The sequence below is a fragment of the Chiloscyllium plagiosum genome, unplaced genomic scaffold (assembly GCF_037043375.1).
Source record: "Chiloscyllium plagiosum isolate Xiang-an unplaced genomic scaffold, Cpla_swu_hap1 HiC_scaffold_7, whole genome shotgun sequence".
Classification (NCBI taxonomy): domain Eukaryota; kingdom Metazoa; phylum Chordata; class Chondrichthyes; order Orectolobiformes; family Hemiscylliidae; genus Chiloscyllium; species Chiloscyllium plagiosum.
The window spans coordinates 24,630,205-24,657,042 of NW_028270145.1; the positions used below are offsets into that span (position 1 = coordinate 24,630,205).

General features: G+C 38.7%; 1 protein-coding gene and 1 pseudogene across 3 annotated transcripts in view; one reads left to right on the plus strand and one right to left on the minus strand.

Annotated features, from left to right (window-relative positions):
• Positions 1–26,838, plus strand: part of LOC122551398 (double-stranded RNA-specific editase 1-like) — a 322,044-nt gene that overhangs the window by 25,045 nt on the left and 270,161 nt on the right. The window lies entirely within an intron of this gene.
• Positions 26,391–26,739, minus strand: LOC122551399 (small nuclear ribonucleoprotein Sm D2 pseudogene; annotated as a pseudogene).

Below are 26,838 nucleotides of genomic sequence, written 5' to 3' on the forward strand. Positions count from 1 at the left end.
GTAAGATGATGTGACAATACTAATATCATTCCACTTGATGAAAATATTTATTTCCCAGTGAACGTGTTAATTGAGTTCTCAGAAGCTGCACATGTCACCATATTCTTGCAGTTTTATTCGTTTTTAGGATACAGGGTGAAACAGCTCCAGAGAACTTTGATGGTTATTAGTACTGTTCAGCGTAGCGCAGTGCCAGTCCAGTTTATCGTTATCATCCTCCAACTGATTGCTGATTTAAGTGTCTACATGGCTGAATAGAACAATGTTATACTCCAGTCAAGGACCAACTTGAATGCATTATCTGGATTGTCACTTTTCAGGCCTGACAATTGCTACATTGTTGAACTGCTGACTTTCAGATGCGATGTTAAACTGACGTCCTGTTTGCCAGTTCAACTGGATATAAAAACAGTGTATTGTGTTTGTCAAGTAAAAGCAGGAAATTCTCTTGATGTTTCCCCTTCATTTCTCAATCAACACTATAAAAACTGGTCATTGTGCCTGGCTACGGAATAGCCGCAATTGTACTTACAAATTGATTTACTAAAGAGTTTGAAACATATTAAGGACATGAATGATGCTATGTAAATGTACATTTGTTTATTATAGATTCTTGAATTATTTTTACGCTCATGCTGAATTGAAACCGGGGATATTGCACAGCTTGTGTGAAGGCCTGTATATTTGTATCTACTTGGCACTTGCTCATGAGCAGTTAAGGTTTACATTGGAAACTGTCTTTGAATAGATTTCTCATTTAGCTTTTGCTAGGAAAGTATTTGTTATCAGACAGTGCTGTTGTTGTGAGAGTAATCAACAAAATTATTTCCAAGTAATTGCTTAGTGTTGCCTTTATGAGCAAAAAAATAGAAGAAAAGCCTGTGCTTGCCAAACGTGAAGTAAAAGCCTGTCGAAGTTAGAACCTACAGCTTCAGACCAGCTGTCGGTTTGAACAGAGATTTGAAGTTGGTTTGTTACTGGGAACCATCTGCCATGATAACATCTTATTTCACTTGGAAAGGCATGTTCACAACACATATATGTTTTCTTTTGAAGGAATAGTCTGAAAGAATTGTCATAAGAGTGCGCCTTAGTTTTTACTTCGCATGAATCTTAATTCATAATTTTCATGAGAAAAAGATCAGACCCTGATTTGTTTGGGTTTAGAATTCACTTGTGTAACAACTTGTGATTAACAAGAAAAGCTTTAATTTGGTCAGTTCTTCTAAATGAAGAATGTTTACGTTTCTCCATTTGTTCAAGATCTGATTGACTGACTGAAATCTGTAATGATTGAGCAAGAAGACATGATATTCATTGATGAGGAAGGTGACCCAGAATGAAACAATTAAATGGATAGTGAGAGCAGATGAATAGAAGTCCCAGGAGATGATGTTTCAACTGAGAAATGTTCTGCTCAACTTAGATCCCAACTACAATATCTGTCTTTGGTTGCCAAAATTTCAGGGAGAGACATTTAAACATAAAGGACATTAGAGAGAGAGCGAGAGAGGCATTCCTCATGCAGGCAGTCTAACATTATCCACCCACTCATATTGCTTAATGCAGTTCTTTTTTCAATTATGCCATGCTTTTGCACCTGCTACTTTTGCCGTCAAAGGTGATAGGCAAATTTAGAACTGTTGCTTTGTCTTCCTCTAATAATTTTGTTTATAACAGTTTTCCATTTTAGCTTAGTATATTGATAGAGAAAGCTATCAGGTTCCCATCCAACACAAGAGGCCAGATCTACCTGACCTTAATTAAAAATCTTGACTTTCAACTCATTCTCTTGACTGTATAATTGAAGATTGTTAACTTTATTTATTTTCTGTGAGGAGTTAGATATGATGAGCTTCAAGTTCATTCAGTGTTCTAAGTTGCATCACTTATTCTTGGCTGTACATAAAATGGATCATAACTTTGAACCTCTATACAACTGCGAAATGTTTTTATTTGTTTTACTGCCCTGAGGGATTTGTTTAACACACTCTTTAATTTCTAAGCTGTTGTCTTTATTTTCCATTCCCACCTTGAATTTTTTGGCAAGTTTCATCAATTTGCATTGGGTTTCTGGAAATCACTTAGTAAGTTCGAGCCTAATGTGATTAACAGTGGAGAACACCACTCCAAAGCCTAATTCTCACTTCTTTAACAACTGTTTTCAAGCTGTTATCTAATTTTTTAAACTTTGTCCTGATTCTCCCATCCCTGAGCTTAACTAATATTCTTTTGTTTTTGAGCTTTTTCCGATAATGTTTTGTCTATTATGTGGCTGTTCCATATGATGTTGCAGAGTTTGATTCCTCCAAATTACTAGAATGAACTAGAATATTCCCCTTTCAATTGTTTATTACTTTCTATTTATTAGGTTGAACTAATAATCACGACTTTTCCCAAATAATTGCCATGGATTTGCAGCAATTGAAGTCAAATTTAACTGAAATCTTTTTTTAAATTTAGAAATGATTTCTGAGCATAGTTTAATGGTTGGTTCTTTCCAAATCTTGAGATTTCTACCACTTAAGGCAAGGGTTTCACTTTCATGGGAATCATGCCACTTGGATATTGCCCTCCAAGTCACACTGACTTGGAACTATATCGCCATTCCTTCAATGTTGTGTTCAAAACACTGGAACTCTTTTCCTAAAGCACTGTGGGTGTACCCGTACCAAATGACTTGTGCTGGTTGGAAAAAGCCAGTTCACAACCATCTTCTCAAAGGCAATTAGGGATGAGTAATAAACGCTGAGCCCCTGATGCCCATGTTTTCCTAACTCATACTTTAAAAAAGGTCCAAGTGTTTTATTTACCCCTGAAATGTGTATTTTTGACATCTGTAATGTGGCCATGCAATTCTGATTAACTGATATAATGCATGTTTTTGATATTTTGCTTGTGATTGGGCAAAGAACATCAATGTGCAAGATGTTTTGAGATCAATTATGCCACTGAGATGGAAATATAAGTATTCTTTTTGCCCAGTATCAAAACAGAAATGTATTTGCTTGTGTTTGTGCTGCTGGAATCCAATGTACTGTTTGCAGCTTTATTCCTGTCCTTTTATTTGCTTTACTGCTGGTATTGAAATTCTGATCAGAGCACTAAAAATCCATTCTTTGTTAGTTATGTGGTTTACATTTGAGTTTGTGTGCAGTGGAGAACATGGTTGCAAATTTTGAATAAGACCAGCTATATCCACACAGTTAGATAAAATGTTTTGTCCTTGTTGCAGTTTGTCTTTTATCTCTGTTACACACATGTGGTGCAAGGCATCTGCAACGTAAGATTTGGGGCCATGCTTACCAAAAAGAGGTAGATGATTATTTGTAAAGAGTTCTTAAGATAGCTTATTAAGAAACAACAGTTTAAATGTGATACATTGGCTTAGTAGAAAAAATGTATGAACTGTGACAGTTTAGGGTGGTTCACCGTCATTAGAAGCTGAAAGGTCAGATGGCAAAGAGCTTGTGGCTGGTAGCTTCCTGCCCAGTTGCATTCAGGAATTCTCCTCAGTGACTTCATCTTTTTTGGTCTATTTTCTTTCTGAAGAAAATAACTGTCAGATCAGCACCACGGCCTGAAGCCCTCTTGTTAAAGTATGATTTGAGACGGCCCTGGGAATCCCTATGGACTCTGACCTGTAAGCCCCTCTTTCTTGGTTCGTCCCGGAGATTGTACTCTTTGCAAGTCTGGAATAAAAAAACCTCCAACAGACCGATTCGTTTAATTTTAGTTATCCCCTTTATTTACCAGTAGCATCACTGTTACAACATAACACTGATACCTATAAGCTAAACTAGCTAGGTTCTCATAACCGACAACAGTAGGGTACCAGCTGTTCAAGTGCCCCAGCAGGCTACTTCGATATATTGATACAAAATGGCTTCCTTTCTACAAAAGTTTGCAAAAGCATTACATGTTCTTAATTAGACAGATAACAGTGAAAGACAATAATTCATACAGAAGAAAAGTTAATTGACAGGTCGTGTTCGCAGGCCCTGCATTCCTGCAGGCCCTAAGCCATTGATCAGGTGGGAAAAACATACCCAGCTGAGTTAGGTGCCTGCTCGCGAGATACTCCGATCATAAAGGGATACCAGTCTTAGCTAATTGGAGAGCTCGTAAGGTAGCCTCGCACAGCTCACATGTCAAATACAATTGTTTCACAAAATGGCTTCTTAGCAAGGAGGGCAAGCCTTTGACCATTAAAAAGGCTTCCCTACACATCGTGCTAGAATCTCTTCAATGTTAGGCCAAGAATAATTTCTAAACTAGGAGCAGACTCCTGCTTTTTAAGCACTGAATCATTCTGTACCTGAGGCTGAGAGTTGCATTTAAACTGATTCATTAATCTTTGAATTAAACATACTTTCTTTCCAGGGTTGTGATTCAAATTCCAATAAGACGTAAGATCTGTCTAGTTAGAATTGACAGTGGGGCAGTCTGTAGAGTGGTCTGTAAGTACAGCAACTAAGTTAAAGCTTCATGAATATTACCTTTTACAGAGTTTGTATTTAATAACCAGTAATGGCTACTCAATATCATCATAAAGTCCCAAAATGCAATTGAATTCAAACCATAGCAGGTAAGCACTAAGAGTTAATTTTCTACTGGCTTCAACAGCCTCAGCACTAAACTGGTCTCTCTCTATAGTGTCCTTTTGAACTGTCAAGTCAGGGTCTTGTAACAGCAAAGATGTTTTTCTCTGTGTTTGCCCAGCTTGCAAGGGGTAATAAGAATACATTATAATTGACAGGACCTGACTGTCAATTAGAAGGCTTTTTGGTAGTATTGAGTTTTGTTTCAGGGTCAGAATCAAACACTGTCATTAATTTCACATGGGAATGGCCGTGAATATTATCACTTGGTGTCCTGTTTACATAGATTCACTGATGCTCAGGCACATGTTCTTAATTGCTTTCGAGCATTCTGTTCCCACTTGGTGAGCACAGATGTTTTTATCTTCAGCATACTTTGAGCTCCCCCCTTTGTCTGAGCCTTCCTGCCTGTCTATTTTCTGGTGTGCAGCAAATGTGTTCTATAATTCAGCATTACATTTTAGTCTAAACGTTTAAAGACAAGTTTTAAGGTTTTAGACTTTCTCTCTGTAATGAGGACTGATCGGTATAATTTAATCTGGAGGGTGGTTTTCTCTGTCAATCAACTGTTTGAATTTTTCTAACCTGTGAAGACAGGATAGATCCCATGATTTCAAGATATCCACTCCACCTCTGTTTATCTCTCACTTGAAGTTAGCTTTTGGCTCTTAGTGAACATTGGCATAAATAAGATGTGAGACAATTCCCTCATGTCAGTTTGGGAATGTCGTGACCTCAATGCTATGTGTAATCTTTGTAACCTTTATTTCTGTAGAATTGCTTATGTCTTTGCCGAGAGAGAAAATCAATGGCATATTAGCTTAAGTGTATTAAAATTTTATACTGGTCAGGAAATGTCAGTTTGAGAGTCCTACTTTCTGACAGTAAGCAATTAGAAATGGTAAGTTCTTGATTTCTGTAATACAAATATTTGTGCAACCTGTTGTTACCAAAATAATTAACCATTCAATCATCTCATCCACTCTTCTGCTAATATATTAAATTTATTTCTCCCTCCACAGATGCTGCCAGGTATACTGAATATTTCCAGCATTTTTTGTTTTTCGACTTCATTTCAGGGGTAAATTCCTGGATGGATTATTCAAAGGTTTTTTGCTCCATCATACAAAATAAGAGCAAGAGTATCCTGCCCTGGCAATTATTATGGTCATGCTTGTTTTCCAGCTGAGTCCCCTCTTCCCATTTTCTCCCCATAACCTTTGCTCTCTTTAGTGCTAAGAGCATTATCGAACTTCTGTTGACAAGATTGAATGTTTTGGCTCAGCTGCTTTCTGTGACAGAGAAATCCACATGCTTCCACTCTCTGGATGAAGAAATTATTTGTTTTGCTGGATATGCAAGGTAAATCCAGTGTCCTTTGTCAAGCAATTAGGTTGATAATCCTGTCTTAAGCCCCTATTGTACATTTTTTGGCTTTGATCAATTATTTATAGATCATACTTTCCATATCTCACATTATTGTTAAAAAAAAACAAAGAACTGTGGTGCTGGAAATCTGAAACAAAAATAGAAATTGCTGGGAAACTCAGCAGGTCGAGCAGCAGAGCTGTCAGTACTGAAGAAGGGTCAATGGACCAGAAATGTTAACTCTACTTTCTCTGCACAGATGCTACCTGACTTGCTGAGTTTTTTCAGCAATTTCTGTTTTTCTCTTAGATTATTCTGTTCTTCCTGACCATTTCCGACCTCCCAGTAATATTCTATAATTGGTATCAAACTAACTCTCCAACCTTTTATTATTTGTATCTATTCTAATATTCTTAATTATTCTAATTAAGTTTAAGGCTGTTTACAGGAACTGTGAATGAACTGTGAATAGTTCCGTTTGCTAATTTCATGACAAAATGTTTGTCCATGGTGTTGTTTATTGAAATAACTTTGACTTATATATTTCAGCAGGCATCTTAATTAAGAAGATTGTATGAAAAGTTTAGCACAGATTTATATCTACTTTTAACTAAACTATTCAAACGTGTTATGGCACATTTGGAGCAGGTGGGATTTGAAACCTCATTTTCTGACCCAAAGGTAGGGACACTACCGCTGCACCATGCGACCCCGAATGCAGCTTTTGCTATTGTTGGATTTTTCAAGTATCTAGCAGTTACTTTCACCCTGAGCCTTCCCTTTGTTGGATTCAGCACGCAGTTATCACCAGTAAATGGAGAAAGACTAATGGAATGTCTGCAATTAATGGAAGGTGGAAGTAGTGCAGAAGTAGATATTCCACAGATGTATTGGGCATTGTTGAGATGGCACCTAAATTTCTGCCTGCAATTTTGAAAGAGGGAGGAGGAGTACATTTGCATTGGAAGCAGTTCAGAGGTAATTCATTAGATTGTTTGCAAGGTTGAGTGATTGTCTTGGGGGAAAGATTGTGTCGGTTGGGTCAACTCATTGGAGTTTAGAAAGATGAAACTTGATTTTACTAAAGTGTTGTTATTTCTGAATGGAGGTGCATTTGGAGAGCCTATTTTTCCTTGGGGGGGATTTTCAGATCTTGGCAGTGCAGTTTCAAAATTAAGGTGTTGTGGTTCTGTTCGCCGAGCTGGGAATTTGTGTTGCAGACGTTTTGTCCCCTGTCTCGGTGACATCCTCAGTGCTTGGGAGCCTTCTGTGAAGCGCTTCTGTGATCTTTCCTCCGGCATTTGTAGTGGTTTGAATCTGCTGCTTCCGGTTGTCAGTTCCAGCTGTCCGCTGCAGTGGCCAGTATATTGGGTCCAGGTCGATGTGCTTATTGATCGAGGCATGGCACTCATCCACAGACTCAATCAATAAGCACATCGACCTGGACCCAATATACCGGCCACTGCAGCGGACAGCTGGAACTGACAACCAGAAGCGGCAGATTCAAACCACTACAAATGCCGGAGGAAAGATCACAGAAGCGCTTCACAGAAGGCTCCCAAGCACAGAGGATGTCACCGAGATAGGGGACGAAACGTCTGCGACACAAATTCCCAACTCGGCGAACAGAACCACAACAACGAGCACCCGAGCTACAAATCTTTTCACAAACTCAAAATTAAAGTCTCCTGTTTTGGACAAATGAGGAGGAATTCTTTCTGAGGTTTGAAAATCTTTGGAATTCTTCACAGAACAATGGAAGCTCGATCACTAGGTGTGTAAAAATAGATGAGAAATGTGAAAAATCTTTGATCTCCAAGGAAATTGCAGAGTTGGAGGAGGCATTTAAGTGAAATTGAAGTTATAATTCAATTGCCTATGAGTTTATTGAACTGTGGAGCTTATTTGAAGGTCTTGACTTGTTATATCTTAGGTTCTCTGTCCATGGGCCTCTTTTCAGACGAGGTGCAATTGTCATCATTGTAGAACGTTTGTATAAGCTGTATTTAGCATATAGCTAATTTCTAACATATGTGTCAAATGTGACTTAATGGTACTTAGTGTCAGATTCTAAGATGACAAATATGTTTTTATTGGTGATGGCAATTCAATAAATATTAATTATAGGAAAGGGACATTTTTTGAATAAATTTTCATTGATCTGGTATAGCAGAAGTCCTTGAGCTAACAACAATCCAGAAGTCTGTCTTGCCTTTATTCTTTTCTTTTTTTTTAATTCGCCTAAGTTTGTGGCACGTTCATGTTTTATACTGTGCTGAAAATGTATACAACTGGATTCAGTTAATTTTTATCAGCAACTTCTTTTCTCTATTCACTTGGTAAGAAATAACCAAGTTTACTTATTATTTTGTACCATTAAGTTATTTTTTTAGTAACCTTGGTCGAACAGAAACAGATGTGGGCACATTTGTAGAATAGCAAATAGTTCAAAAGTAGTCCTACTGTTAAACTACTTTCTAGTGATGGACAGGACAGATAAGACTTAAAATTTCAGACACTCAATTGTGAAACCATGATAACATCCCTGTTCAAAAGCAAGGTACATTGGATAACTCAAGATCAGTATTGGATTAGCTTCCAAATATGTAATTTCAGTTAATATTACTCATCTCATTTTTAAAAAGTGGTATAGCGTAGGATAGCCTGCAGTTTCCTGGCAGTAAATCATGTCAGACAAATTTAGTGGTGATTTATATGGGAAATAGTAGAATATTTGATCATAATGAAGATTGGATGAATGATTGCCAGTATGGATAGGGAATTGGTTGAAGTATAGAAATTGTCAATTAATTGGGATTCTTTTCAGTCTGCTGTGATGCAATGTATTTTGCACTCAAAGGATCAATGTTGGGTCCAACCTTTTTCTATTTTACTTTCTTTCCTCTTTGAGCCCCATCCCGAAGAAAAGACTTAAGAAGTGTAAAGACGACTCTGTACATAAACAGCTATATCAGGTCATGTGGCTCATCAGAGTGCAAGGTGAAATTTCTAAAAAGAGTTATGAGAGGGTAAGGTTAGGTAAATTTAACGTCATGAAGGCTGGTCGTTGCAGAGATGTGGTTGAGGGTTGTAGTGGCACATAAGGACTGGAAGCGGGCAGTGTTGTTTAGGGGACAGTGGTTGATGTTTGTGAAGGAGCATGTGTGATGCCAAAGGTTAAGCTTATGGATATCTATGTTGTGACCAGCCTGCTTTAGCTGGCGTCAGTCCATGGCAGGGGTTAAAGTCAATAAGTGTATTGTGTATGGTGGCTTTCGTCTTCAAAGTAAATTACAGTAATTTGAAGAAGGGATATTAGGCAAATAGGTTGATTTGTTCGACTCGGTCAATATACATGTGGAATGAAATACCAGGGCTTTGAGTGATGTTAACTTGGATATCTGTGTCGCTGAGGAGAAAACTTAAAAATGGATCCTTGATGATGGTTGAGGCACATAAAGGTCTGGCTGGAACAAATAAGACTAGAATCAAATCAAGTGAAGGCAGCCTCCTCAAACTGGACAACAGAGAAGAGTTAGTTAAAAGATGATTTGTTCGATGATGTTTGAAGGCTGATGAGATATGAATAATATGAGGGAAAAACGAGGAAGAATAACGATAGATATCTTGGGCAGTCTGTATGTGCTACAACTTATAATTCTGTCTTTGAAGTACTCGTCATCCTGACCCACAAGTCCTTTGAGCCAGTGTACTGCAGAGCATAATATAGATGTGAGCTGACCTCAATATCTTTGCAGTCCTCTGTGCTTTCATGGTATTAGCATATCTAAAAACGTGGAAATTCAGATATCCAGAACTGTTTGTTAATTTACATGGTCTCTTTTATTTAATGTATGGAAACAGTAACTGCAAGTTGTTTTCATTTTATAGAATTTAGAACTGACCTGTGGAACAGTTTTGTATTGATATTAGTGAAAGTTAGATTTGGCGCAGTTTTACTGAAAAATTGCAATGTTTATGCAAAAATTATATCTCGGGGCGGGGGGAAACATTACGTAGTACTTGAAAGCATTCTGAAATTTATGAATTAGGAAAATCGAGAGCAATTTTCGACCAATCCTACTATCTCAAGTTATCTAGAACTATGAACAATTTTACCATTGATGTGGTGTTCTTTGCAAGATTTTAAAAAGGCACAGTAGATGATTTGTCAAAATAAAGTCACACTTTGTGTGTTACCCTTTTGATGATTGACTGAAATGTCAAGGTTCAGCATTGGCTTATTCTCATCTGGAATCATTACATGCCTACAGCATCGAAGCAGCTATTTGGCCTGTCAAATCCACACTGACCCTCCAAAAATCATCCCATCCAGACCCACCCCCACCCCCACCCTACTCTTGTAACCCATATTTCCCATGGTTAATTCACCTAGCCTGCAGATCTCTGGACTGTGGGAAGAATCCTCTGCAGACACGGGGAGAATGTGCAAACTCGACACAGACAGTATAATCAAACCCAGGTCCCTGGCCCTGTGAGGCAGCAGTGCTAACCACTGATTTACAGTGCCTAAAGTTTGCATGTCCCTCAGTCAGGCTGTGCTTGTTTTCATTCTTGATCTGAGGAAATTAGCTGCATGAGGAAAAACTGATGTTTAATTTGAAGTTACAGAATTCATATATTTAATGGAACATGATGAACCGTAATTTCAGTCCCCATTTTGATCACTCTTCCTTTATTTACATTGTTGTGAAGCTTAAACTTTAGGATTGTTTAAAATCCAAGTTATGTCTTCCATTCCTGATTTTTTTAATCTTTCTCGTTTTAAGAGCTGGTAAACATACATCATAATATAAACTGCCTGCTGTTAATCATTTTTGTATGTGTCTGTGTGCGCGTTAGGTCTCTCTGCAATAGCTAACCACACTTGACTAGCACCTATTGTTCTCTCCTGTCAATCAACTGGCTTTAGTGCCTAACTGTGCATTTTAACAAAATAACATGTTTGTTGTTGGATTATTGTTTCGATGAGAGCGATGTTTTGTCTGTTCATGTTTTTCTCATGGATTCATAGTTTGGCCTAAAATGTGTTTGTCTCTCTTTGATCATCTTTCTGAGGTGCACAGAATTGACTGCTTTCAATATCTCAACGAATTCAAATTTATTTCCTTTACAAAGTAATGTAGTGGCAATTGTAAATCCAATTAACAGCTTCATGAATTGTGGAGTTAGCATTATTGTTATGCATAGACATCAGGGCATTATGTTGAATATGGACTGCAGCATTGTCGGTAGCCTAATAGTCTTCAGCAGCTTCATTGATGACTATCCCTCCCTAAGATAGTTATGGGATTGATCATTTATTGATCGTGTCAGATTCATTTTCAACTCCTCTGATAGTGAAGCAGCTTGTTAATTCACAGTATTTAAACAATATGATACCTTGGGGTTGCAAACATCAGAATATTTCTGTATACATGGATTGGGATGTCTGGTCGGTATGGACAAGTTGGACCGAGGGCTCTGTTTCTGTGCTGTAATTGAGTTGGTTCTACAGTTTTCTTTTTCTGTCTGGGACACTTCAGGTAACTTCCATAGAAAAAAAAATTATTAGTGCAAACTTTGAAATAGGATTAACAATGCTGGAAAATCCCAACTACCCTCTTGTGGTTTGTGGTACAGTGTAGGTTGGAACAGTTTTCTTATTGGAGATCAGTTTGTCCATTTTGTGTTTATGTATGTTAGTATGTATTCTCTCATGTCTCTTCTGTTTTACTGTGCGAAAGAGACTGAAGTAGACTAAGTTATCACTTTGATATAATTAGCTTCATTGAGGAGTAGATTTTATGGATAAGTGACCTGTTCATTTTCCTTTGCCTAAGGTGGCAAAAGTCAGCTAGATTATTAATTAGTTCTAATATTTCATTAGGAACTGAGTGTTGTAAATGTGCAAAGTAGAAATATTTTTAACTGTATTTTTTGCTGCTTTATTTAAGAACTACAGTATTGGGTTGTACTCTACATAAATGGAGCAATGTTTTTGGCTTTTGTGATGTATTTCTGATGCATTCCAGATTATGTAAAGGAGTTAATTCTTGCAATTGAGTGGGCACTTGTGCAGTCTACTTTTGAGTCAGAAATTGTCCTTAATTTTTGTCTTGCTGTTGCTCTAAATGTTACTTTTCATGTGCTGCATAATTTTGTTTTCCTCACTGCTTATACCCATATGGGTGCAAATGTCTATAAAGATTTGCCACGTCCAATCTCATAAACCTGATACTTTAAATGAGGAAGAAAATTGTTTATTCTACTAAAGACTACAGATTCAGGAAGAAAAGGATCCATCAAAATTGAGACTGTCTGCATTGATGAGCTTGCGTCGTGCTGTAATGCTGAACTGAAAAAATGTTCATGCTTTAATACATTGACTTGTATTCCTCGGGTGGAGGAACAAGCTCAAATGTTTTTATAGTAGACATTTAGTTAGAAAAGCTATGAGTCATGAAAGCAGACTATCATTAAAGTTTGAAGTCTAATGTCAGATTTCCTAAAATTTTCAAATGAGTATCTCTAAACCACATAAAACAATGCATAATACATGTAATTAAGGTTTCAGCTGACCCCCTACCATGTATTGCCAGTAATAAATTCTCATTGCAAAATAAGCGTGCAATTCAAATTACTACAGTGCTGCACTGCTGGAATGCTGTCTTTCAGGTGAAGTGTAAAACTAAAACCTGCTACCTGTCAGCTGTTTGTGGGAGCTGACAATGTGCAAATTGGTTGCCGTGTTTCTCTCCTTAGTATGGTAACTCTGCTTTTAAGGGCTTAATTTCCTGTGAAGCACTTGGGAGCATTTAGATGTAATGGAAGGAAATGCACATTATATGTGTGTGTGTTTATCTTGTTACGATTATAAATGGTTCCCTTCAGTTTGTTACGATCTGGATGGAGAGCAGGAACTCCTTTTCTGACAAAAGTGTGCGATCTTAGCATTTTTATCACATTTTTATTCTATGATAAAAAAGAATAAAATGACAAGATTCCGCAGTTTGCAAACAAACGTTTTAATGTACAAGGTTAGAAAAGCAAAGCAATAAACACATATGTTAAACTTACTAGCATGCAGAATTAAATGAGGTAGATATGGATTAACAGACAAACTGTGTTTGGACACCTCACATAAAATAGCAATGTTATTTAAGAGCGATCTCAATTTTGAAGAAACCCACCCAGATATCAATTATATTACCACGTAAGCACATCAATACAAAGAGCAGGAGATAGGCCATCTGGCCCTTTGAGCCTGCTCTGCCATTCATCCAGATCATGGCACCCCCTAATTTTGAGGCTATGTCCTGTTGTTCTCTCCCAGTGGAAACATCCAATCTTATCTACTCCTTTGATAATTTTATATGTTTCGATAAGATTCACCCCTCATTCTTCTGAACTCCACTGAATATAATCCCAGTCACTCTGTCTCTCTTCATAAGCCAACCCTCTCAAGTCCAGAACCACCTCTGGATCCCATCTAGTGTCATTGCATCCTTTTTCAAGTAAGGTGACCAAATCTGTATGGATACGCCAGATGTGGTTTCACGAGCATCATGTACAGCTGCAACATAGACTCCCTGCTTTTAACTCAATCTCTTTATCAATTAAGGACAATATTCCATTTGCCACCTTAATTACCTGTTTCACCTGCAGACCAACATTCTGTGATTCAGGCACAAGGACACCCAAGTCCCTCAGCACAGCAGCATGCTGCAATTATTTACCATCATCCTTTTTACTGTTATTCCGACCAAAATGGATGACTTCACATTTATTGATGTTGTACTCCATCTGCCAGACCTTTGCCCCACTCACTTAAACTGTCTCTGTCCCTTTGCAAAGTTTCACAGTCTGCTGCACACTTTCCTCCTCCACTCTTCTTAATACTATCTGCAAACTTTGACACACTACACCTGGTCTCCGACTCCAAGTCATCAATGTAATTTGTGAATAATTGCAGTCCCAACTGTGATTCCTGAGGCACACCACTAGTCACTGATTGCCAACCAGAATAGCTCTCATTTATCTTCACTCTTTGCTTCCTGTTAGTTAACCAATCCTCTATCCATGCTGATAAATTGCTCATAATGTCTTAGATCTTTATCTTATGCAGCTGCTTGTTGTGCAACACCTTGTTGAATGCCTTGTGAATAGCAGCAGAAGCAGAAATTGCTGGAAAAACTCAGCAGATCTGGCAGCATCTGTGGACAGAAAGCAGAGTTTCGGGTCCAGTGACTGTTCTTCACAACAGCTGTGAAGACTGGTCAGTCAATTTTAGTTACTGAAAGAAAGCCAGAAAATATGGCCTCCTATAACTAAAGTGCTGCTGCTATCTCTAAAGAGCTGGAAATCCCAGGAGTCTTTTTGAAATCTAGTTGCACTACATCTACTGAAGACGTACCAAATGAAGACCGAGTCTCTGAACTTTCACTTCAGCGGCTCTAACTTTGCCTCAATGACTGCTCATTTCCCATTACTTCATTCACTTCACTTGAGACTATTTTCACTGAATCCCTGAGGTCACACTGATTGTCTACTCATGGATACAATTCTTGCTGTCTTGCTGACAGCTCGCTTTGCTAAGCTCGCTGCCTTCTGGATTTCTTTTGACTCTCTTGAGCTGCACCAAGCAAATGCTGCTTGTATATTTTCTTGAGTCTCACTTCTTTGTACCAAGTTGCTTGCAGGGCTTTTCTGAACCTTAATCTTCCATGAATTCCCCCACTGCAAAAAGCTGTCAAATGACTGTTATGAGAAAGAGGCAAATAAGTTGTACTGTATGAACAGATTTACAGGTGTGGACATACTGCTGAGGGTATGTTTTTGAAACTGCCTTGTTATCTTACATTCAAGATATCACAATCTTATGAATTCAACCTACAGGGGAAATGAATGAGACAAGACTGCTTTCAGTGGTCAGGTTATTTATAAAACAAATACAGTAATTTACATTGCAATAAATATTATTAATAATTGATGTAAATATTTATGTTGTACAGAGATAAATATTTTCTCTTCCTTCCACTGATCGAAGTTTTCAGAATGCATGTTGGCATTTGGGAACGGTTTAGGCTCTTGAAACTACTACTTGATCCAAATCTAATTGTCTTTCAATAAGATCCAAAAATAGTGTGTCTGTACAAGCAACAGTGCTAAGAATAAGACTTCTTATCAGAACCGTCTTGATGCAAGTATTGGTTACTTGCCTTAGTATAATTATGGAAGGAAAGAAGTTAGAAATCACAACCCTCGAGTCCAACACCGGCACTTCCAAATTGTAAGGAAAGAAAGAAGCAAACAATAATGTTCTTTTGCTGCATTTATTTTTGCCCCTACTCAAATAGAGATCTATACCAAAGTGAGTTTTCCTACTTTCTCTGAAGACCAGGTATCATGCACCTGTACAGTTTCCAAAGGTAAATACGAAATGCATTTGAACATCGGGATTGTAACTGATCTATGATAGTCAATTCTGAACATTGTTCGGCACCGTATGATCGTTCTTTTAACAATAAGGCCATTTTTCACCATATGATCTGTCTCATCATAAATACAGGCTGGCAATTTGCTAAGATTTCTGTCTTTATTTTAATAAACATTTCAGTGTTTTGATTGAGTTGTATTCAAGTTCACTAATCCCAGCTATCAGCAATAGTTGGCTAAAAGACCAAGTTAAAAATGATGCACAGATGGGCCAAATGTCCTTCACCATGTAGTAGCCAGTCTTTGATTCTCTGATTCCTGATTACTTCGTCACTGCCCTCCTGTTTAATCTGGTGTCTTGTCGTCTCTAAATTGGTCAGTTGTGGTAAATGTTCTCTAAGCAAAATATTTATCTGCTTTTCTTTTGATGTGCTGAAGTGCTTGTTCTTTATTTCTTGCATTTTTAACATTAGAGTATTTGATTTTCCTGTTTTACAACTTTTGTTCTCCAAACTCGCTATTTTTTGTTCTTGTTATGCATAATCCAGATACATTTGAAAGAAGTGCTTAGCATATAAGCTTTGATTTAATTCCTACTACATGGGATGTAGTCTGCTGATAGTCATTTTTAAAGCAAGTCTTCAATTGATTTGTGAACGAAAATTTCTTATTTGCTTTCTTAACTTTTTAGCATATGTTATTAATCATAATTTTCAATCCATGTTACTTTCCAGAAATGTAATTGACAATGTATGACGTATGAAGAATAACATCCGTTTACATTCACACGTCAGTAGCAATTGAAACACCTTTGCCACAGGAATTAGGTGTCAAATGGCTTTGACACTTTTGCAGCATTTTTGGGTATAACAATTTTGCATGCAAGACAAGATTCTTTACTGTTTTACTTCCTGCCTCAACTTCTAGATTCTGTATTGGCTTTTTATTGCATCTTTATTCCAGCTCAAAGTGAGGTCAAAAGTTTGAATTGACGCCACTTTATTAAAAGTAAAATTGCAATGCCAATTGAACCTTATGATTGACTGTACATCTTACAAATGATAAATACCTAGTTCAGAACAAAACCTGTATTTACTGATCTTGGATCCTTGTGCATTGAAATTATTTAATTTGCAGTTGGAGGGAAAATAATCAGTTTTCTAAGAGTTTAAATTGTTTAAGTTTCTTGCATCTTTTAAGAGCTATGACTTTTAAATTAATAAATGAGAGGCGTTTTGGAGGTGAATCAGTCACTATGTACTTCTTAGAAACCTGTAGAAGTTTCCAGAGAAAGACAGTTGAATATCAAGGCCCTGGTTAGCTGCAGATGAATCAACTGGTAGAGAATGAGGACTGCAGATGCTGGAGATCAGAGTCAAAAGGTGGGGTGCTAGAAAAGCACAGCTGGTCAGGCAGCATCCGATGAGCAGGAGAGTCGATGTTTCGGGCATAAGCTGTTCAGCAGGAATGTGATGAATCCCACGGTACTGTTTCAAAGGGCAACAAGGGAATTAATCCTGGATCCATAACTGCAAAAGAAATAAAGCCATTTAAATTCAGTCGAGCAGGCAGATGGACCTTCCCTTTAATATTTCTTTTGAAAGGTGACACTTTTGATACTGCAGACACTTCGTCAGCTCTGGATTGGAATGTCAGCTTGGTTTTTGTGTTCAAATCATGGAGTGAGAATTTGAATCTTGAACTTTGACCTGGAGGCGAGTGTTATCAAGTGAGCCACAACTGGTGCAAAGTTTGCTAACTGACTGAGCCCAGAGATAAGGATAAGACATGACATAAATGTTTCCCTTTTCCAACATATTCACCAGTGAAAAAACCCTCCTTAAATATTGTTGATCTACCTCAAGTTCATGAGCAACATGAATTTGATGGAATTACTTTTTAACAATACCAAGGCAGATTGCAATATTGATTATTGTTCTAGGGGAGTTGAAGTTTGGGAATGATCCAGCATGATGTCCATTTTGAGAAAATGTAGCAAAGTCTATATGGGCCATTGCTGTCCCATTAGTCTTGTGTCAACCTGAGACAAAATAATATAATTACATTTTATCAATGAGCTAGTGAATAAATTGTGCTTTTTGGACCTGAGCTTTGTGTTTAAGGAGGGGCACAATGCAACTTTGGGGCCTGTTTCATCCAGAGAGAGTGGGTGAAGTTTATCCCTTTGAATATAATGTAGTTATTTTCCAAACTCAAAGGATAATCCAGTAACTTGCCAGTAATGCATCTGTTGTTCTTGTACTAAATTGGAATATATGGACAAGAGTGAAGATTTTAGATTGCTTAGTTTTCAACCAAGTTGATCAATAAAAATGCTGCTTTCCACAAAATGCCTCAAACTTGGTTGCAGGCTTAATGACCTTTGTGACAAGAAAAGTGTAATAAAATTTCTTGCAATTCAGTTTTCCTGTAAGTTACAGCTGAAATGAAAGCAGAAGCAGCTGAGTTAACTGTGGACAGGTGTTTAATCTCTGAATGTTTGGAAAGAGAGAGTGGTCTCATGGGAAGACCAAGAACTCCAGTTGGTTGGTGAGCAGAGGGAAAAAGGCTGAGAGTTTCTGAGAGCCTTCTGCAGAATATCAGGCAGGGTTTGGGAGGCAGGATGGTGTGTTGTTGAAGAGATGGATCTTATGACAATCTGAAGACTGAATGATTTGTCCTGAAAGATCAGAAGGGGAAATTGGTGGGTTGTAGGTTGTAGTCAGCTGGAAGTTTTTTGAAGTGGTGACATAGAAGACTGATGAAGGCAGAGCGATAGACCTGGTCCGTATGGACTTCAGCAAAACTTTTGACAAGGTTCCGCATGGTACACTGGTTAGTGAGGTTAGATAAGAAGGGATCCAGGGGAGCTAACCGGTTGAATAGAAAATTGGCTTGAAGGTAGGAAAAGAAGGGTGTTGTTGGAGGTTTATCCTTCGGACTGGAGGCTTGTGACAAGCGGTGTGCAGTAAGGATCAGTGCTGGGTCCACTGCTTTTCATCATTTGTCTAAATGATTTGAATGTGAATACAGGAGACATGGTTAGGAAGGCAGATAACACCAAAATAGGTGGTGTAGTGGACAATGAAGAAGCCCATCTCAAAGTAAAATTGGACCTTAATCAGATTGGCCAATAGACTGAGTAGCAGATGGAGTTTACTTTAGATAAATGCAAGGTGTCGCATTTTGGTAAGGCAAACCCAAGGCATGACTTTTAATAACATAAGAGTTAAATAGGCAAGAGTAAAGGAAGTGAAGTATGCATGTTCATTGCAATAAGTTGGTGAGTTTGAGCTACAAAACCTGGACAGAGCGCACAAAAAGTGGGATTGCTGTACAAAATCCAATGGTGAGTGGCCAAATGTAAAAGTTTTTGATGTTGGCTTGTACAGTGTTGAAACCTGGAGGATTTCCAAGTTGACAAAACCACTTGAGCTTTGGTTTCCCAGTTGACTGTCTTGGAAAACGTAGGTTATGTTTGTTCGCATTCCACACATCAGGTCACCTGCTGTGCCAATCAGGCATTGATGGATCAAAAAAAACACTGAAGAAAGATTTTGTTTCAAAGGCTCACTATTTTACATAGCACTGAGAAAAGTGTAATTCAGTGAAGAGCAAAGTTTTGAATGATGAATGTGTTTAGTTGTGTAATTGAATCATTGATCTTTTTACTTATTTGTACTATGTGTGAAATAATAACATGAATGTTGTTCAGTTCAATGCTTTCCTCCTCCATATTGTGTAAAGCCTTTGTATAATGCTTGCTGTTCATCCATTAGAGAGTGGATATGAGAGCCATGCAAATACTTAGTAAAATTGGTGTAATATTGCACTGTTAAGTGTGCTGATGGTGCTGCGCTTTATGCAGTCAGTGAAAGTTGCAGTGCTTGCAGTTTTGTTTCATTATCGAAATGTAATCTGTGTAGAACCATCCCCAGATAACACGGCTGTCAAACTCAATTACACTTTCCATTTGCTGATCTTCAATATCCATCTAAGTTTGCCTTTGATCTTCAGATCTTCAGTGTGGAAGTTGACGTACTGCCATAAACTTAAATGTTATCGCAACATGCTCATACGATCAAACAGCTTTTGAAAAAACATGCAATGCCAATAAATTAGAGATGTCTGGACTACTTTTCTTGTTGTATAGTTGCTGAGGGAATATTGAGGGTCCAGGCAGTTATATTTACTTGAGAGAAAACTTAGACTCGGAGCATTGGGTGTATCTTACAGTATTTAATTTCAGCACCATCACTTTTTTTATTCCATCTTGTCACATGCATGCACATTTTTATTTAGAGAAATGTTAAGTTGGAACCTTTATGACTGTTAATATTCAGATGATTTTCAGTCTTTCCCACAAGATCTTACCTTTTGTCCTTCCTTAAAGTTCTGTACTGAAACAACATGCTATTCATGGCAAGATGACCAGCAGCCCCAAAGGGATCAGTAGGAAAAGCATTAAATGAACAGCTACAATTTGCATCCCTCAGACCTGCACCTCCATCGGAAAGGTGTGGAGGTACTTTTTTTTTTGGTGAGAAGATAGATGTTGCTCAAAGGAGGCCATACTTGTAACACAGGGCGTGTAGATGATAGATCTGTTTCTTGAGCATATCAGACGCCATGAAGGGTTGAGGTCTTGCATCTGGTGGCAGCAGTCATTTTGCAGCCTGCCAGAAGAAAGCAAGCTTCCAGGTGGCCCTGATGGTGATACTTCGCAAGTGGCTGTCAAAGGAATCACCATACCCTACAACTCTCCTGGCCTCTCATTCTTCTGGGGATCTGCTGAAGATACCTGCAGGATAGTAGATGATGGACTGCCGTGGGTGGTGGTGAAAGAGAATAGGCCAGCGGAAAAAGATGGTGCCTGAGGACTGGCGACTTTGTTAGTTGTTGTGGCAAGGTGATGGTGGTTCTAAGCTGGCTCAGAACTCGTACATACATGAATTTCTCTTTCAGCTATGTCTTATTTTCTTTTAAACTGTCAAAGTGGTGCTGGATTATGGTGACAAATGAAAGCTTTTCATTGTATTGTATTTCATTGAAAAACACACATGACAATGTATCGTTCGTTCAAATGTAGGTAAGTGGGATTAGTGTATTTTGGTAATGGTTGTTTGGCATCGACAAAGTGGACCAAAGGACGTATGCTGTATGATTTTATTAAATATGCAATTGGGATTCTTCCGATCATGATAGTAACTGTTCCATTTTTTTTTAACACTGTGTAACAAGGAAATTTATACTTTGTCAGACAAAGCAAGAAATAATTCTGTTTTGTTGAGACATTAGTCTGCTTTGATTTGGCTTTTTAACATACTTTGAAGATGAATATTTTGAGGACGTGCTACAGAGCACTTTTATTTTCCACTTCAGACACCGAGTCACAGCATCAAATTGGGCAAGGAAATTTGGCTGTAGGAAACTGCACACTGTTGAGGTCAGCAGCAGTTTGTGTTCAATTTCTCACCAAAGATTCAATTATAGCTAAGGTTATTTCAAGTTAAAGAACCAAGGGGAGTTAATGGAAGCAATGTACAGATCAGTCATTTGAGCTGCAGTGCAAATCAGCTGTGATCCACTTCAGTGTGGAGCAAGCTGCAGAGGGAAAATGGCCCACTTGTATTCACCCATAGCACCACTATTTACATCTGGGTAAATCACAGGAAACTTTATTCCAGTGTTTGTCAGAGCACCCACATTTTTGTTTCCCTTTCCCACACAGCTCCACTTGGCCTTTGAGTTCCACCTTCAATATGATTGGTGGTGTGAGCTTCCTCATCTTAATTTTAATGGATTGTTTAACTCTGTAAAGTGTTGACATTTCTGATGACTCGAGTGTCAAACCAACTTGTGTGCTAGGGTGTAGAATTGTCAGGGAATGCATACATTAATTATTTCAATCATTCTGAAATTGGCACCTTGTCTAAAAATCTTAAATTTGAGTTCGAATTTGAATGATTTGATCAGTGTTTTCAAGATGTTTGAAGTGCTATGATTAGTTGATCTGCAGCATGTCGTTGCCAATTGGAGTATTACCATAGCTCCTCTTCAAACATCACCTCAGGCTATAGATCTGGGCAATGTACCGCTTCTCAACCATACAGTGAAAGCTGATGAATGTATTCTGTCATTGCAATACCTCTGTTTCTGGTGGAATTGATAAGATTAGGTTTAGGTTATATTCCCTACGGTGTGGAAACAGGCCCTTCGGCCCAACAAGTCCACACCGGCCCTCTGAAGAGTAACCCATCCAGACCCGTTTCTCTCTGACTAATGTACCTAACACTATGGGCAATTTAGCATGGCCAATTCACCTGACCTGCACATCTTTGGATTGTGGGAGGAAACCGGAGCACCGGAGGAAACCCACGCAGACACTGGGAGAATACGTAAACTCCACACAGACAGTCCCCCGAGGCTGGAATCGAACCTGGGTCTTTGGTGCTGTGAGGCTGCAGTGCTAACCACTGAGCCACTGGATAAATATTGAAGTTATATTTGTATTGCAAAAGTAATAATAATCCTGCAAAGCCCTGGATATTGCTGACTTAGAAACATTAACTCTTTGATATCACAGTTTTAATGTGCTCTGCTGACCTGCAGGACATTGGATGTCCCAAGGCGAGGGTGGGATACCTCTGCCTTTCTGGTAGATAGTATGCAAATCACATTCTCATTTCTTGGCATTCAAAGCCGTTTGCATGGCCAATTCCTAGTTATTCAAAAGCCATTTACATTGTCATCTCCTACTATTTACATTTTCATCCTCTATTCAGAAATCAATAAGAACATTATAGTTGAAATTTGACTACTCCCTGTATTTTTAAAAAATACAATTCACACCAGATCTGACCATTAAGGGATGATTTGCATTCCATGTCTGGAGGTGATGTGTTCACTGCATTGTATCTTGAGTGGCATGTGACTGTGAGGGAGTGACTGGGAGCACTACTAACTGTGGTGTAAAGACTTGTATAAAGGAAGGACTGTTTTCTTTGTTCAGGGAGCTTCCCTGGATGCGCTTCACAATCATGGTGAAGAGTGTTCAGGGTTTCTCCGAAGCTTGTATTGTACTGTGCTTACTCACAGAAGCTGGTGTGTTGCAGTTGCATCACGTGTAGGAATCTCAGGAAAAAGAACTTAACAAAACCTGCAATCATCATTTACACTGCGTATTAGTAGAGTTTGTGTGAAAAATGCCTGCAATGATGTGAAAGACTAGTTTGAGAAAACAATGTGTACATTTCACAATCCAGAACTTTTTTTGCTCCTTAATAGTAGTTCTACCTTGGACAGAGCATTAAACAAGGAAGTTAGAGCTTGGAGTGTTCTCAATGTACTAGTCATGGAGGACTGAAATCTCTAAAGACTGACCAATCAATTTGGTGAAGTTGTCTGAAAGAGAAATTTGTAGAATGTTTTCATGACCGTTTCCTCGAGCACAATGCTGTGGAACTTGGACATATGCCATTTTTCAGTTGAACGAGTTGGACAGAAGGGTCTGTTTCTGTGCTGTACATCTGTGTGACTTTGTGAGGTCTGCTACTGTTAGTGGAGCTCAATGCATACGTGGGGCCCTGGTAAGTTGTCTGAAAATGGAAATATATTCCCACTGAAAGTGTGAAAGATTGAATATGCAGGAAATGGAACTAAGAAATCCTGAAAGAAGTAAATGAATTTTCAACTGAAATGTTAGCGATACAAAATATGGATTCCACCACACAACTGAGCAAAGGCAAAAGATTAAAGAATCTGTCAATGATGGGGGAATAAATAGCATTTGGTTTTGTAGAGGAAAAAGGTCACAAAACTATGGGTTTTGACCGCTGCAGCAGATGGGAGAATGGCAGAAAAAGGGAGAAAATCAATACCAATGAGCCAAATAGAAATTTAGATGCTTGGAAACAAGTTGGGAAGCAGAGGAGGCACAAGGGAAATGATTGATGGGACAATATGGTAAACTTGAGGAAATGAATCAATGAGGAAGTACAGACCTCTGCAAATGCAAACTACTGGAATTCAGCATAAAGAACAGAAAGGAACAACTTTAGAGTGTATGGAAGATGCTTTATTAACAAACAGTGATGAAATAAAAAGATGGAAGAAGCATAGTGAAAAGACTACGTCGAAATAAAACGTGAAAAGATTGAGCGAGAAGAGAGTGGTGTTAACTTTGTTCTTGTTGGATCAGAAATGCTGGAGAGGGAAATAAGTCAATAAATAACTTAGATTAAAAACTGTAAAAGTGTCTGGACACTTGGGGGCTGCATGGTGGCTCAGTGGTTAGCACTGCTGCCTCACAGCACCAGGAACCCGGATTCGATTCCAGCCTCTGGTGAATGTGTGGAGTTTGCGCGTTCTCCCAGTGTCTGCCTGGGTTTTCTCCGGGTGCTCCAGTTTCCTCCCACAATACAAAGATGTGCAGGTTAGTTGAATTGGCCATACTAAATTACTCATAGTGTTCAGGGATGTGTAGGTTAGGTCTGTGTGGACTTGTTGGGCCGAAGGGCCTGTTTTCACACTGTCGGGATTCTATTAAAAAAATTATATTCGATAAATTCTTCTACAAGATTAAATGCCTGTGTGTTTTACCTTTTTTTAATAAAAATGATTTTGGTTTTGCAACTGTGGAGTTGTCTGTTGTGCCTTTCAGCATAACTATGAGCCAGCATGGCGTCCACTGTGTGGACAAGTGTGAATAGTCTTTTTCTGTTGTTGGTACTGTCCAGGACTGGCTTGCCTTTTGTCATATGTACCAAGAAGGTCCGTAGAGATTTTGTCTCTTTGCGATATGCCTGCAATATACTGTGATTCCTAAAGGACACAATTATATCAATGTATAAAATGGGAGCAGCGCTAGGCCTTCGGCCCCTTGAGCCTGCTGTGCCATTCAATAAGATCATGGCTGATCTATGTGTGTTTCATACTTTGATCATTATCCCTTGATTAACAAAAGTTGATCTTTCTGACTTTTAAAATATTCACTGATTTCCCCCTCTGCCTTCCGAGGTATGGAGTTGCAAAGTCTCAACCCTCAATTTCTTCTCATCTCAGTTCCAAATGGATGACCCTTATATAAGCATGTCCGAGTCTGGACTGATGAATGAGAAAACATCCTTTCCATGTGCACCTTGTCAACACCATTCTGAATCTTATGTACTTCAAATCAAGTCACTCTTCAGTATTCTAAGCTCCAGTGGAAATATGCCCAGTCTATCCAATCTTTGATCTTTGGGCGGCACGGTGGCACAGTGGTTAGCACTGCTGCCTCACAGCGCCAGAGACCCGGGTTCAATTCCCGACTCAGGCGACGGACTGTGTGGAGTTTGCACATTCTCCCCGTGTCTGCGTGGGTTTCCTCCAGGTGCTCCGGTTTCCTCCCACAGTCCAAAAGATGTGCAGGTCAGGTGAATTGGCCATGCTAAATTGCCTGTAGTGTTAGGTAAGAAGGGGTAAATGTAGGGGTATGGGTGGGTTGCGCTTCGGCGGGTTGGTGTGGACATGTTGGGCCGAAGGGCCTGTTTCCACACTGTAAGTAATCTAATCTAATCTAAGAAAGTGCACTAATTCTAAGTATCAATCTGGTAAGCCTCTTCTCTAAATATATATTACATTGAAAGAAAATCTCTGCTCCAGTGGTTCATTCGAATGTCCAGTAAGACATTATAAAAGGTAAGACTTCAGGTAAGGATTGGTCCTCTCAAGGCAAAAGCACATCTGGTAGGATAAGCACAGCAGAATTATAAGGACAGCACTGTATACAAGTTCTCCTCTAAGTTGCACGTCATTCTGATTTGAAACAAGATCGCTATTCTTCCTAGTCGATGGACCAAAATCCTGTAACTCCCTAACGGTGGCATGGGGCAAGGGCAACAATAGTTCAAAGAAACTGCTCACCACCACTTTCTCCAGGACAATCAGAAATAAGAAGTGAACATCAGCGGCATACTTCTCCCACAAATTAATTTGAACAAAAATTCCGGAATTGTGATCAACTTGCATTGTGTCACCAGTGGCAATGTTTTGTGATCAGCAAGATTCAATTTTTAACACACAAAGTAAAATAGTCGTGTTCGCTGAGACCTTAGTGTTCTTGGGCTTTTTAGTGGTCCTGATATGCAAAAGGACTCGAGTATGCAGAAGGTACACTGCAGCTGTACAAATTCTTGGTTCGAACCTACTTGGAGTTCTGCGTGGACGTGGGTACTGCACCTAAGGAAGCATATATTAGCCTAGTAAGAGATTACAAGGTAGGTTTACAAGAATGATATCTGGTCCTCAGGCTTTAAATTGTGAGACAGTTATACTAATTAGGGCTATTTTCTATAGAAGATTAAGGGGTGCTGTGATGAAAGTCTTCAAAATATTCTAAAAGATAGTGCACTAAGATCAACTCTTCCTACTGGTTGGGGAATTCGAGAACCTGCAAGCATTGTCTGAGAAATAGAACCAGACTGTTGAGGAGAGATGTTTGGAAACACTTCTATACCAAAAGATTGCAGAGTTTGGCACATTCACTCTCACAAAGGGCATTTGATGCTAGATTAGTTGTTAGTTTAACATTTGAGATTTTTTTGTTTGGTAAAGGCATTAATCGATGTGGTGAAAGGCAGATATACGGAGTTTGGCCATAGGTACAGTCTCATTGAATGGTGAAACAGACTGGAGGGGTTCAGTAGCTCCTATGGGCGTACTTGAGGTTTTTGATGGAATTGATTGCTGTAGAGAGATGACAAGGGAATAGAGTTGAGGCAAAAGGCAATTTGAATGGTACAGCAGGCTTGAGAGGCTGATGGTCTCTTGCTGCTCGTATTGTTTGTTTTTAATGTCAAAATGAATTTTATCACTAAGTAAATTCCACACATCAAAATGGTTAGAAGGGAAGTAACTTGCATAAATAAAAACTAATTTTGTGCTTAGTTATGGGTTTTCTGTTTCATGCTTTAACTTTGAATTCTCATAGAAACAGGTGTTTTATTTGCCAGTAATAGATGGGTTTTGAAGAATAACAATTAGAGTCTCATCGAGGAACACCTTGGGGATGTATCAGTCCTTGTTGGCGAGTTTTGACACTTTGCTGCCTTTCTCAGTCTTTGGCACTTCAGTCTACATCCCTTTGCAGCATGATGTTAGAAAAAGTCAGTGATTGTCAAAGATCTTGACTCCGCCAAGCAGCTTCATGTTGCAATAGTTGATAAGGACCTGAATGTTGTTTTTGACAAGACTGTGTCAGAAAAAGGGATCCTGTGGTAAACTCTCATTGCTCTCTCTCCTGAAGCTCCTCAGAATTCATCTCACACTTCGGTTTGTTTAGCACACTCATAATGCTAATGTCTCTTCACCGCTTTGCTCCTTCAACTGGGATCAATTGTGCTTTGCTCCTATTGCTCATTTACTTATGTTCTTGAAATAATGTTATTCA